At 37.7% G+C, this 18,679-nt stretch overlaps 1 long non-coding RNA gene across 1 annotated transcript in view; it reads left to right on the forward strand.

Annotated features, from left to right (window-relative positions):
* Positions 1-541: 541 nt before the first annotated feature.
* LOC127527703 (uncharacterized) overlaps positions 542-18,679 on the forward strand; it is a 428,225-nt gene continuing 410,087 nt past the window's right edge. The window contains exon 1 of the long non-coding RNA XR_007934866.1: positions 542-695. This is a non-coding gene — a long non-coding RNA (uncharacterized LOC127527703). The remainder of the gene's footprint in view (positions 696-18,679) is intronic.

Below are 18,679 nucleotides of genomic sequence, written 5' to 3' on the forward strand. Positions count from 1 at the left end.
TTTGCAAAAGCCAAAAATAAACTTATACAGTTCCAGGCTCCAAGACTTTAGCTGGAATCCCAGGGAAAGCTGTTCAGTTTTGTCACTAGTGAATTTCATGTGTGAATTGTGAGTTTGAAGATCACCACAACCTCCAAATACAGTGCATCCAGAAAGTATTCACAGCGCATCACTTTTTCCACAATTTGTTATGTTACAGCCTTATTCCAAAATGGATTAAATTCATTTTTTTCCTCAGAATTCTGCACACAACACCCCATAATGACAACGTGAAAAAAGTTTACTTGAGGTTTTTGCAAATTTATTAAAAATAAAAAAACTGAGAAATCCCATGTACATAAGTATTCACAGCCTTTGCTCAATACTTTGTCGATGCACTTTGGCAGCAATTACAGCCTCAAGTCTTGTTGAATATCATGCCACAAGCTTGGCACACCTATCCTTGGCCAGTTTCGCCAGTTCCTCTTTGCAGCACCTCTCAAGCTCCATCAGGTTGGATGGGAAGCGTCGGTGCACAGCCATTTTCAGATCTCCCCAGAGATGTTCAATCGGATTCAAGTCTGGGCTCTGGCTGGGCCACTCAAGGACATTCACAGAGTTGTCCTGAAGCCACTCCTTTGATATCTTGGCTGTGTGCTTAGGGTTGTTGTCCTGCTGAAAGATGAACCGTCGCCCCAGTCTGAGGTCAAGAGCAGGTTTTCATCCAGGATGTCTCTGTACATTGCTGCAGTCATCTTTCTCTTTATCCTGACTAGTCTCCCAGTTCCTGCCGCTGAAAAACATCCCCACAGCATGATGCTGCCACCACCATGCTTCACTGTAGGGATGGTGCCAGGTTTCCTCCAAACATGACGCCTGGCATTCACACCAAAGAGTTCAATCTTTGTCTCATCAGACCAGAGAATTTTCTTTCTCATGGTCTGAGAGTCCTTCAGGTGCCTTTTGGCAAACTCCCGGCAGGCTGCCATGTGCCTTTTACTAAGGAGTGGCTTCCGTCTGGCCACTCTACTATACAGGCCTGATTGGTGGATTGCTGCAGAGATGGTTGTCCTTCTGGAAGGTTCTTCTCTCTCCACAGAGGACCTCTGGAGCTCTGACAGAGTGACCATCGGGTTCTTGGTCACCTCCTTGACTAAGGCCCTTCTCCCCCGATCACTCAGTTTAGATGGCTGGCCAGCTCTAGGAAGAGTCCTGGTGGTTTTTAAACTTCTTCCACTTACGGATGATGAAGGCCACTGTGCTCATTGGGACCTTCAAAGCAGCAGAAATTTTTCTGTAACCTTCCCCAGATTTGTGCCTCAAGACAATCCTGTCTCAGAGGTCTACAGACAATTCCTTTGACTTCATGCTTGGTTTGTGCTCTGACATGAACTGTCAACTGTGGGACCTTACATAGACAGGTGTGTGCCTTTCCAAATCATGTCCAATCAACTGAATTTACCACAGGTGGACTCCAATAAAGCTGCAGAAACATCTCAAGGATGATCAGGGGAAACAGGATGCACCTGAGCTCAATTTCGAGCTTCATGGCAAAGGCTGTGAATACTTATGTACATGTGCTTTCTCAATTTTTTTATTTTTAATAAATTTGCAAAAACCTCAAGTTTTTTTCACGTTGTCATTATGGGGTGTTGTGTGTAGAATTCTGAGGACAAAAATGAATTTAATCCATTTTGGAATAAGGCTGTAACATAACAAAATGTGGAAAAAGTGATGCGCTGTGAATACTTTCCGGATGCACTGTAAACCCAAATGTTACCAAAAGAATAGTGACCTCACACTGGTCTTTAAATTCCAATAATGTAACCACAGGAAATCATGTACCTCTTCCTACAACATAAAAACTGTGAACTTAATATGAAAAAATATCAGCCTATGTCTTGCAGAAGCCAATGAATATGTGTTCAACCCCAAAAGCTGAGCATTGCTTATATAAATTCATATTCTGTATTCATCAAGGCGAATAATAGAGAGGTCAGTCTGAAACCAGAATATCAACAAGGTGTTGAAAATAAATACAGTAATCATTTAATTATATTTACTAAAAAGATCATTTATTTCTTTCAAACCTTTGAGAGAAATTCCCTTGTGGAATATTCGGATCCGAACACAAACAGGCAGACACAGAATGTCCCAAAACACTTTCGTTTATTTACAGGGCCACACCACAGTGCACAAAATAACCACAATAAAGTTCCTTTCGCTCTCTCTTCTGCCGCCTCCAACTCCTCACTCACAAGCTCCGTTCTCTTCCACCCGACTCCTGCTCCCGAGTGGAATGAGGTGGCCTCTTTTATACAGCACCCGGAACTAACAATATTTATGGTATAATTGGTATAATTGGTTCCATTTCTTTTAGTTTTCCATTTGGAGCACAGACGTCACACAACGTCAGTAGTAGGATTTGAACCAGAGCCTTAACCACTACACCGCACTGCTTGCCGTTTGCTGCGGTTGTTGAGTGTTTTGTGATTCCTGGCTGGTCGTAAGTTTCCCAGTGTGAACTGCTCTGAATGATTAGTTTATTACATTTCTGGATTTCAGAGCACAGACTAAAATTCAAGGAGCTGTTCCCACATCTCTAGCTTCTGGCAAACCCCATTTCTCCAAACTTTATTTCCAGCTGATTTGTAACTGTGACATTTGTCTGCATTATGGACAATGAGTTTGAAGTTGCAGTTACATTAAATGCTGTTTTGTCTGACAGACATCATGGTGCATTAACCTTACATGTATAGCCTCAAGGAAACTGCACCAGAAGTAATAAATGTTGCAAATGTCTCCATTGATCGGTCTTAAAGAGAGCACTGCACTTGCTATTAAGCACTAGCACAACAAAAATGGAGGAATGATGGTGGCTTGCTTATAGAGTTCTAGAGGCCTGTCGCAATAATACAAATCATGTTATGAACAAGAAGCTTCTTTTTGTTCTCAGAAAACTCAGTGGTAAATAATAAGAGTTTACATGGCCAAATAACCTTGTTACTCTCAGAGAAATTTATGTCTAAGTGGAATAAGGGTATAGAGAGCATTTCTGAAAATGGGTATCTGTGAATAACCGGGTTATTAATGCTCTAGTAAATAATTAGGAACATTTTGTCTTAACACACAGGCTTTTCTGTGTTTTCTTAATATTTTACTGTAATTTAGTTCACTGTTTAAGCCTTATGAACAATGCTAATAATTGTTTTATAAATTAACTTTTAATTAATAACATTCTACTATAGTTAAAGCTATCGACCGAAGAGTACTGAGAAGTACCTAGAATGCTGTTGCAACCACTACATATTCTAATATGCAGAGGACAGAACTTCAAGCAAAAAAGATTAGTGCAGTCATATCAGAACTGAGCAGTGCTACTTGACTCTGACAAAATTATGTTGTAGTTCTAAAATGAAAGCCCAATTAAATTAACAGCTAAATCCTGCAATGAATTGCTTCAATCATCGAGTATATAATGGACTCTAAGGCCCGTATTTATAGTATTTTAATTTTTCTATTATAAGATTGTTATTAATTAAATTCTTTCATAACACTACAGCTGAATGAGTGTCTGTTAAATTGTTGGTTTTACTAGAATAAGTGTTAACTTCTTGATGGAGAAAAGTCTAAAGATTGTACTGGTTAAGGCCAACATCGTGATTAGCAATGCCTTTAGGGTGTAAGAAAAGAGCAATTTAGCAAATTATCAATTCTAGAATGACTGCAATTTTAAATTGTAATTTACATAAATATTCATACAACAACATATACACCAATGAGATTATTTCTCAAGAGTGCCAGAACTGTTGAAAGGCAACAAAATCTGTTTTTAGTGTTATCATTAGGAGCTCTTTATTGATTTGGGTATTACGTACTGTAGTTATTTTTTTCTTTCATATGTCCTTATAAGATATAAAATAATTAATTTTTAATTACAAATACTATATACAATGGTAAGCCATATAGCTGTACCGGTCCCACAATGATTTGCATGAGACACTTAGGTATTAAGCTATCAATGCATGGTTTCGGGCAAAGGGCAAAAACTAATTACAATACTTTCATCAGCAAATGTCCATTATCCACAGTCAAAGGAGAACAATAACAATTGCAGGAAACAGATTAAAAATAAATAAGTGAATCTGCTGAAATATAACTGAAACTCAGTAAATACTATAATAATCACAATAATGTATATGCACAATCAAATAAAATAAATTAGTCCCTGCTAACCTTCAGAGGAACATTCCCATCAGATTGCTTATGTTGCCCCTCTTCTGTCATGTCTGCCCACTCATGGCATTAATGCTTGGAAACCTGATGTGTGCAATACTTTAAAAGGCAAAAGATGGGATGTGCTTGCAGTGCTGTAAAATGGGCTTACTATCATTTGACAAACTTCAACACCAGTGTCAGAAAATCCTTCACTCTGCTGATTTATAAATCATAGTTGTAGGGCAGTGAAACAACTTCTTAATATTTACCAGAGTTTACTTCCATGTTCTATTACTTCCATGTTCTAATTTGTGTTCTTTTTGCCTTTCTTTTTCTTGCTTGATTTCAGAATGCTTCAAGACCATTCTTTTTTTCTCACGCACCACCTGTACTATCAGTACTGTGCATCACTTCTGAAAGTAAATTTTATTTAGTAATGTTGTTTAAAATGTTTGTTAAACTTGAACACTCTCAGTTGTTATATTCTATGCTTGTTTTCTGACTTAGTGTTGTGATGATGCGGGTTCTGCTCCATGTTCCCATCTGGCTTCTGGGGAGCTCTCGAACCCAACACTGTCGGTAATGTAACCAGATAAGCTGGACAGTAAGGGGATGGTGCAAAATGTGCAAAGTGCTTTTATTTAAAACAAAACCAAAAACAGTGTCCAAATAAATAGTGCAGTGTTGCAGTCATTAAATAAATAATCCATTAACCCCTTGTAGACGATTGTCGCGAAATCGCTTCAAACCGCTTCCAGCCTGAATGCAGCCGAGGTGGCGTATGTATTCCGCCAATGCCAGTTGATGCGTATTTGATATGTACCAAGGATCGTATTCGAAGCTCTGGTCATGCCATCTAGCAGTCGTAGTAGAAACTGCATCCGCCTGATGGAAGCAAAGGGTTGGTGTGGCTATTAATGTGACTATTCATTTCGAGAAATTGCCCAAATTTGAAATAAGTTGTTATAAGATAAAAATATGTACCAGCTTATTGTTTGCTTGTGTGCTATATTCAAATGAACAATCTCCACTTAATTTCAACAGAGTGTAATTGCAGACCACAGTACCTAAGAGGTCATCTATATAATGCCCCAACATCACGAAACGCCCTCAAGGTCAGTCACGTAACACCCATTGCATTAGAATATGGTTAACATTAGGGGCCCGTTACCCTATGGTTAAGATTAGGGTTGTAGGAGGGTTATCTAAGTCAAAGGGCATTTTGTGACTGACGTGGGCATTACCTGACCTATGTCATAGGCATTGCAGGCTGCAGCTAGACCCTTCTCCTTAATTTAGCATCTGCTTGACAGCAAAAACTCAAAAGTATTTCTTTTTTTATATAATTGTAAATAAAGTTAGGCAATAAGGGGTTAAAACAGGTAAAAATCCCAGACGATTAAAACAAGGCTAAAGGATTAAAAGATGATTAAAGGATTTAAAGGATTAAAATCCTGCTGACAACATTGGGGTCACACCAGCCAAGCTCTGCTCCTTCCCAGTTTCTCCAGCTCACCCAAGGTATATTCAGCAGGAGAGACTTCAGCCACCGCGGTCCTTATTCTACCGACCTCCATCATGGCTGCCTCTGCCGGCGTCTGCCTGACCGCTTGGGGTCGGTTGTCCTCCTGTTTTCCTTCTCGCACTCGGATTCCTAGGGCGGACTTTTCCCCGATCGCACCCACTCTATTAACTCAATGGGCACAATCCTGTCCCACGAGCATCGATCACTCGCTCCATTTGGGAACCCTGACTGTGCTGACCTCTCTCTTTCACACTCTCACTCTGCACTCTTTCTCTCTGCATCCTTCTTTTATTTTACCGTCCTCTCTCACCTTCCGGCTTGCGCTTCTCCTATATATTACTGGGATGTGACTCAGGTGTGGCGATTAGCAGCTCCCAGCTTCAATTATGGATGCGGATGATTCCTCACCTGTGCACATAAGCAAGGAAATATCCGCCTCACACATTGTTCAGGAACCGCTCCAGCCAAACTACCACGCCCCCTCTTTAAGCCGTGAGTGCGGTGATTATCTATTTAAAAACTGTCCTTTTTAATCTGAGCTGTGGACCCGCTATACCACAAGTGTACTTATTTTGTTCACACACCACATAAAATAGACTAAAGTTCTTTCAAAGTGGTTAAAGTTGCACCACCAGGAAGGGAAAGTCTACACTTGTACCCACTGTTTGCTGAAGAGATGACAGCGGCAGCTCCTATGTCTAGATATGTGATTATGTCACCGGCTCTATCTCACTTCACCTCTTCATCCAGCTTACCGAACCACGGGCCATTTACAGCTAGACTTCCCAAACATAGCATACATCTCAATTCTTTAATTTCTGCAGGTCCTTTTAAACTGGACAATGGGGACTGTAACAGAATCTGAACAAAGTACTCATCTACTGATCCGTGTACAACTCAATAATGAATGATCTTCTGTATACACCAATAGTCTGTCTTTTCTCCAAACCTAAACAAAAAAATGGAATAAAACCACCTAACTTACATGACCACTTATTTGACCTTTGTAGAGATGTTTACAGGAAAATGAATGATATATAGGAAGCTATCAGTTATAGACTTGACTAGCACTATTATGCCTATTTCAAACAAAGTTTAAGCTCATGTTTCTTGTCGCACATATATAGTAAAGTGAAATTCTTATTTGCATATCTCTCACAGAGTAGAGATTTTGTTATGATACAGATGTTTGAACGCAATGCCATACTTTCAAAGCAACATCAGATAATGGCAGTGAAAAACAGATAATTACTTTTTGCTTAAATAGTAAATACGTGAATGTTTCACAGGTGCCTGGAGTATGGCCATTTCTCTACCTGTAGGGGGACCAAATTAAAGGTAAATTAAAGGAAGGGTTTGGGTGTTACACACCTAGTCATGTGTCAGTCCACATCCAATTAAAAACCCCAAAGTAAATGACATGTGCCGGTTACTACACCTCTACAGGTCCTTGGAGTGCAAAAGGACAGGTCTTGCCAATTTTTCTACATCCCAACTAATGAAACGATTGCCACAGAGATTGTCACTCATGGCTACACTAGTGTTATTATTGATGTACTTTGTCCCAACACAAACTTCTTCTTTCATGTCATATCATGATATTGGACCAGCATTCTCCATTTTCATCTATTGTACACTTCCTCACATGAGACCCCTTTCTCCCTTTGGTCCCCCTTCATACAGTTGATCCATTTCCTCTTTGGCCATCCTCTTCTCCTCTGTCCTGACACCTCCATATTCATTATTCTTCTCCCCACATCGTTTACCTCTCTTCTCATTACATGCTCCTAACACTATAAGTTTCTTTGTTATATTTTCTTAAAGATTTCTTCAACTTTAACCATACCTTTGATTCTCTCATTCCTGATCTTATCAAGCTTTTTAACCGCTCAGGTTAAAACTTTACATACTTCTCTGGTACTCTCTTTTATCTCAAATATTTCTTGCCAGAGGACTCTATTGTATGCCTTCCCTAAATCTATAAATACAATGTGCAGTCCTTTCTGTGCCTCTCTGTATTTTTCCGTAATCTGTCTCAAGGTGAAAATCACATCTTTTGTACTTTTCCTTTTCTCCCAAAACAAGCTTCTACCAATAAATTTGGTTGCCACTGATTTGGTTCCCCAACTTCATTGATGTTTCATCTGCCTTCTTCAGACAGAAAACCTTTAAAATAGATTTGATATAAAGAAGTTAGCTTTTGACTAATGGTTTTGTATTTATAATAGTAGTGTTTAGATTTTTCCTGTATTATAAAAAATAATGAAATCATACAATAAATATGTATTATTTGACAAGCATTAGACACGTGTCATTTACTTTTGCTTTTGCATGATTTTATTATTTACTTGGATTTCATTTGTTGCTTTTTACAGTTATCTACATTGTTAGTTTAGAACTATGAAAAGTTGCGATGTAAGATTAATTATTGGAGATAATCCATAACTGACTGAACTATTGCAGTCCAAGAATGTCAAATTACAGAATATAAAAAAGCCACAGACTGGTGGCCATGTCCAGAGCTATTCTTGCCTTGTGCACAGTGGTGGTGAGTTAATTTCTGCCCCCTAACCAATACAGAATTGATTTAAACAGGTTTGGAAATTTTATGTTATAAATGACAAGTAGATAGTTGAATTTTTATTACTATTGAACTATTACTTTTTTAAATGTTGATTACTTTGTGTATATTTTTAAGTTGGATAATAATATTTTCTCTTTTTTATTCTGCCACAGGCCCATAATATATACTGTAGTAAGATTAGCAGAGTACATTAAGTCTTTAGTTTTGCAGCAGGAAATGAGGGAAAGGGAAATTGATCTGGCAGTGTAGTATCTACCCCAATTATAAATATCTGGAGATCACTGGCAGTGACTGGACTGCCATCAAGGTAAAATGAATTAAATTATTAAATAGTCTTGCTAATGTTTTAATGATCAAATCCACAAATGTTCAGTGCTCTTAGCTCAATATTACTTTCAAGTGAATAATGCCAGCCCACACATAAGGGATTTAGTGATTTCAAAAGGGTTAAAAGTTGACGTAATCTAGAAATAAAATGCATACTGTTAAAAACATTATTTTGATACATCTGCAGCTTCAGTGTTTGCTGATATTCTAAACAATCAGTCAGATTGTTGTGCTTACCTTAATAATGCCAATAGCATAAATAGTAAGGTGGAAATTTTTAATGCTAAAGTAAGAGCTGTAGGAGACATAGCTAAGAAATCCTCCTGCACTGTTATACCATGGAAGACTCAAAGAGTGTCTGATTTAAAGAGAACACGCTGGAGAACTGAGCATTAATAGAGAAAAACTAAACTATAATTCATTATCAAATACTGAAGACAAATACAACTGAATATAAGAATGCAGACTGTCTTGATAATGGTAGTAATCCAACAGTTTTATTTTCAACTATTGATCATTTTTAAACCCAGTTTACTCAATGGAATACTTCCTAAAAACTACAAGTGAAACTTGTGAAGCTTTTGCCATATTTTCTAAACACAAAATCAATGAGATTAGAAATAACATAGTACAACAAAGGCGAAATCAACAAAAGAGAGTTAAATTCTTTCAATGGAATAGATCAACCCGAACTATGTAAAATAATTTCTCAGTAGAAACCCTCCACCTGCATCCTTGACTCAGTACCAACAGGGTTTTTTAAAGAAGTCTCAGATGTCCTTATTGATAGTGTGTTTGACATAGTGAACTCATCATTAGATTCAGGATTCTTCCTTGACTATCTAAACACTGCAGTTGTTAAACCTCTGCTCAAGAAATATAATCTTGACTCCTCAGTCTTCGACACTTTAGACCAATTTCTAGAAAAAGCAATTATTAAGCAGATTAATGATTACTTGAATAAGCATTATATATTTAACAAATTTCAGTCAGGGTTTAGAACAAATCATAGTCAAGAAATTTGCAAATTAATGCAAACAGAGGCCATATATCTGTGCTTGTTCTCTTAGACTTGAGTGCAGAATTTGACACCATAGACCACAGTATTCTTATAAATTACCTTAGACATTGGGTGGCCCTCTCTGGCAGTGTCTTAAACTGGTTTCAGTCATACTTAACAGGTAGAAATTATTTGCTAGCTATGGTGATTGTACCTCAAAGATACATGATATTATATGTTATTGTGGCTTGTAGCAGGAACCCTTACCCAGCCGGGAGTGTGAAAGGATCAGGGGAGAAAGTATGTTCAGGACAGTTTCTCCCCCGGGCCGACAGAGGGCAGCCCCCTTGGTTTCCAGCGGGGCAACAGGTCGTGAAAATGGGAGCTCAACCCTGTTGGAGCCCATGGCCACCGCCAGGGGGCGCATGGACATTTCCAGTACCTTATTTGGCCACACTTCTGCCACACTCAGAATTTTGGCCGGAAGAAGATCGTTGGGCGCCTGGAGTCCTTCTGGGTGCCCAATAAAAAGGAGCCAGTCCCCACCATTCATCGGCCAGAGTCAGGAGGAAGAGGACAAAGCCTGAGGAGGAATGGAGGCAGAAGGACTGGTGGCAAGAAGGGACTGAACTGTGTGTGGTGATTTGTACACTGTGCTGTGAGGAGCAGGGTGAAACACTCCCCAATTGTAAATAAACATGTGCTGGGTGGAAAACTTGTCTCCTGCCTGTCTGTGTCCGGGTTGGCTTTCACATTATGTACCACAAGGGTCTGTTCTGGGTCCACTGCTCTTTTCAGTCTACATGTTTCCATTTGGTCAGATTACCTCAAAACACAAGGTGAGCTACCACAGCTATCCAGACGAGACACTCTTGGCACCTCTGATCCAAAGTCTTAGGAGAATTTCTATTTGGATGAGTAATAACTTCCTGAAACTAAATAAGGAAAAAACAGAAATCTTGGTGATTGGCAAACATGGATACAGCAATGATATCAGAAATAAACTTGATCCCTTAGGTTTAAATATTAAGGCGGAGGCAAATAATTTAGAGATTATCATACACTCTGACCTAAACTATAAATTGCATATTACCAGATTACTAAGAATGCATTTTTTCACTTAAGGGATATATCAAAAGTTAGACCTCTTATAAGTTTACAAGATGCTGAAAAATTAATTCACACTTTTAGTTTTTAGTCTACTAGATTACTGTAATGCACTCCTAACAGGACTACCTAAGAAAGATACAAATCATTTGCAATTAGTGCAGAATGCAGCAGCCAGAATCTTAACTAGAAACAAAATTTGGGCACATCTCAAGAATTTTAGTGTCATTACATTGGTTACCCATGTTGTTTGGAATTGACTTTAAATTACTAGTAATGGTTTAGAAAGCCTTTAATAATCTTGCTCAGTCCTATATTTTTGGAATGCCTGTCCCCCTATATTCCAAGTCGTGACCTTAGATCTTTGAATGGAGGTCTGCTTATAATTTCAAGAGCCAAGTTTAAAAGAGGTGGTGAGGCAGCCTTTTGCTGTTTTGCACCTAAAATCTGGAATACTTTTCCAACAGAAATTCACCAGGCTAATACAGTATGGAACATTTTAAAAAACTGCTAAAAACTCATTTATTTTAATTTGGCTTTTTCGTGGCTACTTTTCAGTTGTATACCTAATAGACTATATGGGCACAGAATTACCATATTCTTCAGGGATCCGCAATCTGTACTAATCCCCACTATTCTTTGCTGTCTTTTCTGGTCCTTCTGTGGTGACGATTTGCACCACTTCCACCTGATCAAGGCACCATGCAGCCCCCAGAGAGGATGGAATGAAGGTAGGAGTCTCAGCTGTCCACAAGGCCAACTTCATCAAATCCTATCATGGAAGTATGAAAACTAAGAGGTTTGAATGAACCTTTGATGAACTTTTGGCCTTGGAACCCCTGCAGATTTTTTTTCTCCAGCCTTACTGTTTTTTTGTTTTATCTGTCCTAACAGCCACTGGACCTTACCTTGTTTTGTTGTTACCTATTCTTTAATATTATTGCCTCATCTTAATTGTTGTTCTTTTCTTGTAACTTTCTTTATGTCATCTTGTAAGGCATGCTCAGCTATATTGTTGTATGAAAATGTGCTATATAAATAAATGTTGTTGTTGTTGTAGTGTTCTTTTCATTAGCAACTTCCAGACAGTGTTCAGAAGCCATTAAGAAGGCCATCGGATTGTTAGGCTATATAGTGCCCTGATGTATAGAGTGTAAAATCCAAGGAGGCTATGCTCAAGATTTATAACGCACTGGTTAGTCCTCATCTGGAGTATTGCATGCCGTTTTGGTTCCTGCGCTACAAAATAACCTTGCAGTGCTAGAAAAAGTCCAGAGAATAGCGACTAGGTTAATTCCAGCAATGCAGGATATGAATTATGAAGAAAGATTAAAATAGCTGAGCTTTTTAAATTTAAGCAAAGAGAGATTATGAGGAGACTTGATTGAAGTGTTTAAAATTACAAAAGGAATTAGTACAGTGGATCGAGACTGTTACATTAGAATTAGTTCAACAAGAACATGCAGACACAGATGGAATTTCAGAACGTTAGAAAGTTTTTCTTTACACAGGGAACCATTGACACATAGAACAAGTACCAAGTAGTGTGGTAGGGACCTTCAAAACTAAAGTTGATGTTGTTTTAGAGCAGTGTTTCCCAAACTCGGTCCTGGGGACCCCTTGTAGCTACAAGTTTTTGTTCCAACCAGCTTCTGTTTTTTGAACTCCTGGGCTAATTAAGTGAACTGTTATTTCCAAAGTTCTGTGTTTAGTGAACAATATAGAAATTAGGAAACTAAGTTTGCTAAGAAAAATATATTAAAATGTACCAAACAGTTATATAGGAATAATGTTTTTTTTCTTTTTAACAGTATTTTCATCTTGATTTTCATTCTACTTTTCCAGGTGTTCTAATTGTTTGAATAATCCATTATTTACTAATTAGTGGGTCTGACTCTAAAGTAGTTGCAGCCTTTGATTATTCAGTGTGTTGTTTGCCTGAGTGTCTGCTCTGCTCATTTTAAATTGTCATTATTAAGATACAATGAAGGGGGGAAAACTGCACAGAGAAAGGGCAAAGTATAATGAAATCAACAAAAGAGAGTTAAGCATTTAAATCTATAGCAAAAGCAGAAATATTTATACATGTCTTATAAATGTAAAATTCATGATGCTATGCTTTTCTGAATGTCGAATAAAAGAAAAAAAAATACCAGCTAATTAAATGAGATCAGTGCTATCAGGTGTTGTCACTGATTAGGAATGTGTTTGGAACAAAAACCTGCAGCCACAGGGGGTCCCTAGGACAGAGTTTGGGAAAAACTGTTTTAGAGGAATTAAGTGGACAGGAATGATAGACTTTGTTGGGCTGAATGACCTGCTCTTGTCAAAATTTTTGTAATGTTCTAATGTACAGTGCCTTCCACTGCTTCACAATTTTGCACTTGATGTGCGTTTGTTTTTATTTTCATTTTCCTGGATTTAATACTTCTATTTATTCTTTTAACCTCAATCATGTTAAAAACACAAAGGAGTGCCTGAGGTTTGTTGTAAGCACAACAAAGCCAGGAGAAGATAACACAGTGTTAGATAAAATTCTCTTTAAATAACAGTCATGATCACCACTCTAATGTTTCCAGGTTTAGACTGATATATATATAAAATATAATAAATATATATATATAATAAATATTAAATTGAAAACTTAAAAGAAAGATTTCTTGATACAGAGAGAGCTCTATGAAAATTTCTGTCAACAGCAACAGCAGAAAGAGAAAAGCTCTTAGCAAGTGTTCTTTTTTACCCAGTAGCAACTGAGCTTAGCTCTTTGCAAAAGTGTCAGAAAAGCAACAACTGAGAAGGAATTCTTTTTGAAAAATCTCTAATAAAATGCAGCTGCTCACCCTCCTTCCATTCTTGCTTAAAAAAATCACATACACAAAACACCTGGCTTACTTGTTTTCATCTCCATTAGTTTTCTCACAGAAAATGTGACAGAATAATTATCCCTCAGCTCAAGGTTATTGTCCCATGACAGATAAACACTGCAAAATCTTAACTATGTAAACCACTATGAATCTTGCTTTGTCTGCAAGCATGCATTTGACTCTGGTTGAGCATGACAAGACTTTCAGACTAAATCTGTCATCTGAAAAGTTTTGAAGTATCCCTAATATATAGACCTCAGACTTAAAACTACAAACAATTTCTCCTCTAGTTTTTTTTGCTTTTCATAACCGCTTGTTTGCACTGATTATCATAATGTCTGAAAGTTTCCAGGAAGCACTCAAAGTCAAGTGGCTGCAGTGACTTTGTGATTTAAACTACTGCTCCTGGGAAACCTAACTATTTCACTGAGTTATGTTTTTTATGGAAACACTGACTTTACAATTGTATATTATGATTTGACAGATGGCAAGGATGCAATTAAGCAAAGTTAATTTCTTTCCACATTTCATATGAGCCACCAGCATTTTGTCCCATGGCTGGTGTTCTGCAGCTCTGAAGCATTTATAATATCATTGGAAATGGGAATAAACACAGACTAAATATTTCCTTAACAGAATTTAAATGTTTTCTCATTTAGGTATTTTTCTTTTGTTTTTGTAAATTACATTGCAGAGATAAGAGAGCCAAATACTGTGTTTAATGCTTTTCTATTTATTCAGAATTCTCCTCATTACTTTTTGATGTGTTATAAAAGGCTAACGCCTTTTTTCCTTTGCCAACAGTCATATTCTCATTGGGCCTTGTTCTAGTGCAGGATACCATGTTGCTTGCCCATCTGTCAAGGTCTGTAGCTATTGAAACAATCCATATACCTTTGCTCTGGAAACTAATACAGTAAGCCTTCAGTAATCTTCGACTGCCCCCTGCTTGACAACAGTTTATAATGGCTGGTATTAATTTATTGAGCTTATATAGACTCTTTCCTTTAGTAATTTACAAAATTAGTCTATCTTGATCATGATGCTTTTTAGGGGTGTTTCTGTTTGTAATTTTATTTTGTTGACTTTCTGGTCTTTCTAGGACATTTCATCATCAGTCTTTTATAAATGATATTTCATTGAGCATAGCATCCAATTAAAATGGCATTCTTTATTTTATGAATATAAGAATGAAAAGTACATACTTTTTTAAATAAAGGAACATATTTGAATCTAAAATCATAAGGCTCATCTGCATTTTCTTAGTCAATAAAAGCAGACTATGAAATCTAAACATTTAATTACAGTAACTAGGTATTAGTTAAGAGACAATTTCCTAATCATGCTGTTATAAAGGGGCATTTTAAGCTTAGTGTTGGCATTTATTAGCATTTTAAAGCTTAGAAGCATAATGTACTTGCACATTTTGATGATGAATACTCTTTGAAAAATATTCAATTTCCCAAAATTTGTGTCTCTGTTCCATTCAGGGACAGGCAGACAACTGCATTTACATGTCCGAACCCTTTTAGCTGAGTGATAAGTACGGGATGTGTTCTCTTTTGGCATTTTGTGGTACAAGTGTAAGAGCTGAATTTGAATCCTGGTCCAATGTGCACCTAGCATGTGTCTGAGTCTCATACCCTTTTGAGCTTATGCTTAAAAGCTGATGCTGTTGTTTTATTATTCACTATGATAAGTGCATTTCTTGTTATTTTATATAGCCCCTTAAGAGAAAATGTTACATTTTATGGCATAATCATTTTTCTATGTTTCTGCTTAGTACTAAGTTTCCTGTTTTTGAACCCAGCTGAATCATAAAAAAATTAGATCTTCTTCCTTTTTAAAAAAAAAACAGGATAAATCTGGATGGAACTCACACGTCTCATAAAACAAGAATAAAAAATAATACATTTAAAATGTCACGTACACCCTAAGCAAACAGGACTATCAATCGAATTGTGGTCATCTAAGGTATCAACATCTGCCATGTCCTGTTAGCAACTCATGTAACCAATCATGTTAAAAGTTTTCTGATTATGTAATGAATTCCTTTTTTGAGTAGTGACCTAATCAATGAATTGTATAAATATAGCGCAGAGGACACTTTTTTCTTTGCAAAAACACTAACATGACAAGTTTTTGCCTCTTGCGAGATTTAGATAAAGAGTAATGATTGACGCTTTCTCCTGCCTGTGTTTTTATTGCTTAATTCGGGGCATTCCAGTGGGGGGTGTCTGTATTCAAATTCTTTTCTTTCACACAAGTTTAAGAAGTAAGGTTGAGAAAGACAAACCACATAACAGCTGATGAAAGTTACACAGCTGAAATGTTGTGGCTCTTACCTTTTTCTTCATAAAAATTACCTTTAACTTTTTTTACTTTGCAGGTAACCCTTAACATGTCACCTTCTAATGTCCACTTAATCTAATTGAGGGTCATGGGAGATTCTATGCCAGCAGCTATGGGCACAAAGCAGTAACCAACTATGGGCAGGGTGCCAAGCAAACATTCTCACACTTGCTGAATTTCCATGAACTCACACCACAAAGCATCGCAGTTCAAAGATCTGCACTGAGGTGGATTGTAGTCAGTCGTCTAGTCTTGGGTATGCACAGAGTGCTTTTGAAGACTGCGAGTAGAAAGCTTCCTGTTGACATCAGTTGAGTTCTCTCTCTCTCCCGCCACCTACCCCAAGTCCCCACCACTACACTCCACCCACACCAAGAAACAGCTTAGTCTGAAGATTTGCAGTGTGGTGAACTGCCAGTGTTCAGCTGCAAACCCTTAATCTGTGGCTCAGAAGTGGTCTTTTTTGCAGCATGAGATAACAGAAGAACACCTATTCTCTGCCATGCAGAGACAGAATTTGAACACTGTGAGCAGAAAGCTTCCTGTTGACATCAGCTGAGCTCTTTCTCACAGCCCCAACTACACTAATGAATTGTAGTGGACTCACACCACGAAGCATCCCCGTTTGAATATTTGCAGTGTGGTAACTGCAAGTGGCCAGCCACAAACCCACAACATCCAAGTCAGAAGTAACTTCCTTGCAGCTCCAGCTAGATGGAGAGCTTCTTTAGTAAGCGTCTTTGAATACTGTGAATGGAACACTTCCTGGTGATGTCAGCCGATCTCTCTGTGTGTCAACACCTCCACCTCTTTTTGCACAACGTCGCCACTCCACTCACCAGTTATCCAGGTCTGCATTTTTTTTGGGATGAAAACTAAATACTAGGATTCCTGGAAATCCATACAGACAAAGCGAGAACACGCAAACTCCACAAAGATGAAGGCTAATTGTAAAAGCCAATCTTAGAAAGTTAATGCTTAAAGTTAAATTCATATAGTGTTTGCTTGACTCCTATAGAAAAATAGCTATTAGAATATGGTATAGTCTTTTACCCCCTGTAAATTAATATGAGATACACCTTTCTTGCTATATCTGAGATACAGCATGTTAATTAAGTCAGTTGTAGTTGCTGCTTAGAATGGGCCCCATAGCTAGCAGGGACCGAAAGACCTATTCACAGAATGAAAATGGGATAAGTATACTGTTCTCTGACCATTTAGAAATAGTACGACTCTATAAGCAAGTTTAAAGGAATTAAGATTTATGAGCTTTGAACAGAACTTTTCTTAAACGACAACTTTTCTCTGTTTTTGTGTGCACTGTTTTACTTTGACATTTTACTAAAGTCTTTAAAATGAAGATATTCTGTCTATGAAATCATTTCAATGTGTCAAGCTTTTGCCATAATCCCATGAAGCATGCTGAAGCTGCAGAACATTGGTAATTTTGAGTAAATGCAGCTACACCGATTACTTATTTATTACACATTTATTGCCTTTTGGTAAAATAAATAAAATACCAATAAACAAAGCTAGGTATAAAAACAAACATTTTGGAAAAAAATGAACAGTAGTAGAAAAACATAAATGTGGGTAATTAAATAAAATCACCCCATAAACATCTTGCAGGAATACTTTGAGTACTTTGTAATGACATAATATGTGTTTAAAGCTATTAACTATTAATGGGAAATTCTAAGATTGTTCTTAAATGTTTGTCATTACCAATATTAGTTTCTGCCATTTAATCTGCAGGTGAAGGCAACAGATATTTCAGCAGAGGTATATTTAGAATTATTAATGACTCTCTTGCTCATTTTTTAACAGGAATACAAATCTAAGCCAGGTCTGAAGTAATGTCTCAAACCTGAACCCTTACTATGTGTATAATTGTCACTTTTAATATAATTCAGTTCAGTTTATTTTTGTACAATGCAGTCCTCATGTGCGGCGGTCACCATGAGAAGCCCGACTTCTTTAAATTATTATTATTTGACTGGACTGCCAATACTGATGCTCTGTGTAAGAAAGTACAGAGCCGGTTATAATTCCTTAGAAGGCGGGCGTCCTTCAACATCTGCAAAAAGATTCTGCAGATGTTCTATCAGACGGTTGTGGCGAGCGCCCTCTTCTATGCGGTGGTGTGCTGGGGAGGCAGCATTAAGAAGAAAGACGCCTCACGCCTGGACAAACTGGTGAGGAAGGCAGGCTCTATTGTTGGCATGGAGCTGAACAGTTTAACATCTGGGGCAGAGCGACGGGCGCTGAGCAGACTCCTATCAATTATGGAAAATCCACTGCATCCACTAAACAGTGTCATCTCCAGACAGAAGAGCAGCTTCAGCGACAGACTGCTGTCACTGTCCTGCTCCACTGACAGACTGAGAAGATCGTTCCTCCCCCAAACTATGCGACTCTTCAATTCCACCCAGGGGGGGTAAACGTTAACATTATATAAAGTTATTGTCTGTTTTTACCTGCATTATTATCAATCTTTAATTTAATATTGCTTTTTTTCAGTAAGGTGCTTCTGGAGTATGTGAATTTCTCCTTGGGATTAATAAAGTATCTATCTATCTATCTATCTATCTATCTATCTATCTATCTATCTATCTATCTATCTATCTATCTATCTATCTAAAGACAATGAGTCCACCTACACAAGTCAACTGATCAGGACACCGATCAAGGCTGTGGATACTCTTCTCACCATGTGTTTT

Source organism: Erpetoichthys calabaricus, chromosome 4, assembly GCF_900747795.2.
Source record: "Erpetoichthys calabaricus chromosome 4, fErpCal1.3, whole genome shotgun sequence".
Lineage (NCBI taxonomy): Eukaryota > Metazoa > Chordata > Cladistia > Polypteriformes > Polypteridae > Erpetoichthys > Erpetoichthys calabaricus.